Here is a 4,332-nt window from a genome sequence, read left to right on the forward strand (position 1 = left end):
ATTAGCTTGCTAGCAAAAAGACGCAATTAGCTTGCTAGCAAAAAGACACAATTAGCTTGCTAGCAAAAAGACACAATTAGCTTGCTAACAAAAATACACAATTAGCTTGCTAACAAAAAGACAATTAGCTTGCTAACAAAAAGACACAATTAGCTTGCTAGCAAAAAGACACAATTAGCTTGCTAGCAAAAAGACACAATTAGCTTGCTAGCAAAAAGACACAATTAGCTTGCTAACAAAGACACAATTAGCTTGCTAGCAAAAACAGACAATTAGCTTGCTAACAAAAAGACACAGCTTGCTAACAAAAAGACACAGCTTGCTAATAAAAAGACAATTAACTTGCTAACAAAAAGACAATTAGCTTGCTAACAAAAAGACAATTAGCTTGCTAACAAAAAGACAATTAGCTTGCTAACAAAAAGACACAATTAGCTTGCTAAAAAAAAGACACAATTAGCTTGCTAACAAGCAGTCAAATAGTTTGATTGCTGCTAAGAACAAACCATGACATGAGTAAAAAAAAAAAAAAAAAAAAGTTTAACAATGTTTTAAAAAGTCGCCCAAGACTGTAGCAAAATGGTGTAAGGTAACTAAACATGCTAACATGTTAGCCTTGTCAATGTGGTTTGACATTTATCACAGAGTGGCCTAACCAGTATGTCAAATTTTCCTACTATCTTTAAACTTGACACAATAAATAAAGTTTAATTCCATTTCAATTTGGAGTTCTACAATTGCGCCGCTCTGAGTGGCTGCATGTTGGAGCAGCTCTGTTACTTTCATTCAGAGATTTTGCTTTTGGAAACTTTAATTCCTCTTTTTCTGGATGTAAATCACATTTTTTGGATGATTGTTTCCTCTGGTATCGAATGCTGTGCAGCTGGAAGGATTTTTACTGAAACTTTTTTTAGTTTTGGACATTTGTTATGATGCGTAACCATGGCAACAAGGCAGTTTTCTACAACAACAGCAGCTGAATAACATCTCAAAAGCTGAAATAATATCTCAACTATGGCCCCAACTCTCAAATGAGTTGAAAAGGATGTTCTATGGACGCATTCTCATCTACCTGCCAGCTGTGCTCGAGTGCCTGATCACTGAGATCCTGGAACTAGCAGGAAACACGGCTCACGACAGAGGAAGGACAGGATCGTCCCTCAGCACCTACAGTTGGCTGTCCGCAGCTATGAGGAGCTCAGCAGACTGCTGGGAGGAGTGGCCATCGCTCTGGTAGGAGTTCTGCCCAGCATTCAAGCGGTCCTACAGTCCAGGGGAACCGAGAGGCCAGCCGAGTCTGGGTGGACGGATCGGACGGCATCTGCAGCCAGTTTCTTAGGATCCACTGTGAGAAGGACCTTTACAAGAGATCCTTCATGCCTACAGACCTCAGTATCTATAACATCTCTTAATGAAATGAGGATCACGAGTTACAACAACAAAATAATTTCCCTCTGGGATTAATAAAGTATTTTTGAATTGAATTGAATAAAACATAATTTAGTATAACATTGCATTTTTGAATTCTTCATAAAAGTAAGTTTCTTTCAGCTTCTGCCTTCTTCGGGGGTTGCCACAGCAAATGTTTTATGCTGGATGCCCTTCCTGAAGCAACCTGGGATTGAACCAGCAACCTTGGGATTACAAAACCATGTCACTGACCACCAAGCTACCGCACCACCATTTTTTCATTCTTCATATGGGTTTAAAAAAAACAAAAAAAAAACAGTCAGAACTAACCTAGTCTCTTTTTGGTTTATTTTGACCATACACACAGGTTTTTATATTTAAACACCATTTTGACATATTTTGGGAACTCGTATTACAATGAAAACAAACAGAAAGACTTTCTCTCTTTCATATTTTTTATGAAGAGTTTTTAGGGCTTCGGTGTGAGTATCTGGCTGCATGTTTTCCATCTAATCACCATTGTTAGCTGTGAAAACGTCCCAGTTTTGAGGTTGTTATGAAACACTAGCAGTGGTGTATTTTTGTACGACGCAGACCGCAGTGGGAGCATTTAAAACGCTTTTTCCACAAGAAACAGAAGGCTCGCAAAAGCACACTCCGACCTGCTAAACAGCATTTAGCAAATAGAAAGAATTAATTAATTGTGCAAATTTTTCAAAACATTTAATTAAGGTTTCAAACTGAAAGAGACACAGAAAATAGTGAAGGTTGATCTTTAACAGGGACTAGAGTTTGGGAAAATATATTTGAGAATATTCTCGACTAAAACAACCAGATGTATTTTCTGCACTTTGAATATGGTACGAGTGGCGCTGCACCTTAAAGCATAATAAACTACGTCACCTGGACAGGTAGGGATAGATGGAAATAGAAACAAAGCTCAGAGTTACAAATAGTTCTATTGGCAAATCAATTAATTGAAATTTGTTTTGTTTTTAAATAGATAAAATTACAAAAAATATATAATAAAAAAGGCATTTAATTAGTTTGTTCAGAATTATTTGATTTAATTTTCTGTACATGAATGTAGAAATTTCATTGATCTTTTTGAGATTTGCTGATTTTTTTTTTTAATGAATACAACAAAAAAAACAATATAATGTATGAATATTTAACACTTAATTATCTAAAAATGTTGTGGCTGTGACTTGTGACACAACTTACAGAAACTCTGGGTCAAACACATAATCTGCAATCGCTGATTATTAAACTTTATTTTTTGTTCGGATATGACACAGTTTGTTTTAATTACCCACAACTTTTAGTCGATTCCAATAATTCCCATGGAAAGTTTCCAGAATGAAAAATCCCTTCCATAACGTCACATCAAACGTTTCTGTAAACTTATCTGAATAAAGAGAAATTTGCCAAAAAGCAGCTGAATAGTAGCTAAAGAAGCTTAAATTACCGGAAGGATGTGAAGCGAGTACAACTGAGCCCAATTAGACTGAAAGAAGCAGAAATTAACACAAAAACGTGGAAATTATCTGAAAGAAACGCACACAAACAACAACATACAGAATAGGGATATTAACAATAATTAAAAAAAATATAAACAGGCTCACAATAGTGTGAATAAGCATTCACACTATTAAACTCTGGTGATTGTATTGTTGTCCAATTAAACTTTTCAAGTGTTGAAAGGATTGTGCAGCCAGTGATTCGGATCATTTACTGAACGCTCGGACCAGCTGCTCTTCTGCTTCATATTGATATCAGAGAATAACGAGCAAGTGGGGATAAATTTTTGATGAGGAGAAATCCAACACCGAGGCGGCTGTAAGAGACAGCTGCGGTAAAGCTGGACTTTGCGTTCGTGTTTTTTTCAAATCTGCAACCGTTTTCCAAACCAGATGTAGTTTTATTTGTTAACAGGGACTACAAATCAGCGCCTCTGGTGAGCCACGGTTAGCAGAAACATTTCATGTGACCGTCTTGTGACTTCTAGCTAAAGGCCTGATTTTAAGTTTATCAAGAAGAGAGGCGTACCGTCGGCTGTCTTTGTCAGTGGGCCGTCTGACCTGCCTTATATTACGAGCTCGATGCTTCATGCTGCTGTAGGAAACGCATGAGGAGGGGAGTGAACGTGACGAGAACATCCCTCTGGCTTGGGATGAGCCGAAAGTCCTCTCCTTCAGCAGTAATGGTTAAGATCCCAAGACGGACTTAAACTGTCCCGAGCTCATATTTAAACGCGCACCGAGGCCTTCAAAAATATTAGACTGCAACATCTCTTTCAGGAAGATTTTGTTCTCGCGCAGCTCACAATGTGATACTCCAGAATAACGCCCATGAAGGTCAAACGTTACCAGCCTCCGAACAAATCGTGGGTATCCGCTGGCTGGAGCACATTTCTATGCAAGGCGAACACTTGCACCTGCAGCGAGGCTTTATTTAATCCACGCCGTCATTTATCCTGTCCTCATCCCGTTTCTACAACGTGCCCATATTTTTAAACACGGCCTACAACCTGACGACGTCGTTCAACCTTCAGGCGGACGCTGGTTCCACGGTGAAAACTAAAACTCTCATTACGCTCCTGTGGCACGGTGGTTCAGCGCAGTGGAATTTTTCTTCTGCAAGTTTTTCAGCGCAACACTCGTCCAGCAGCTTTTGTGCTATTTCAACAAATCAAAACGTTCGGCTCGTTCAGAAGGATGTTATGACTTTTGGTATTGGTGCAGCTTTAGCTTTTTTTTTTTAATATTTAGCCTTTTCTGTCATTTTTTTCCTCATAGAAAATGAACAGAGCTCATTTTACATCCTTCAAATCTTTAGCTCCGTTTACAAGCTTTTACTGCTCCTTCCACATTTTGTCCTGCTTCAGCTTCTTTGTGCAAACTTAAACTTTTTTCAGCTACT

Source organism: Nematolebias whitei, chromosome 1 (assembly GCF_014905685.2).
Source record: "Nematolebias whitei isolate Nwh7 chromosome 1, NemWhi1, whole genome shotgun sequence".
NCBI lineage: Eukaryota > Metazoa > Chordata > Actinopteri > Cyprinodontiformes > Rivulidae > Nematolebias > Nematolebias whitei.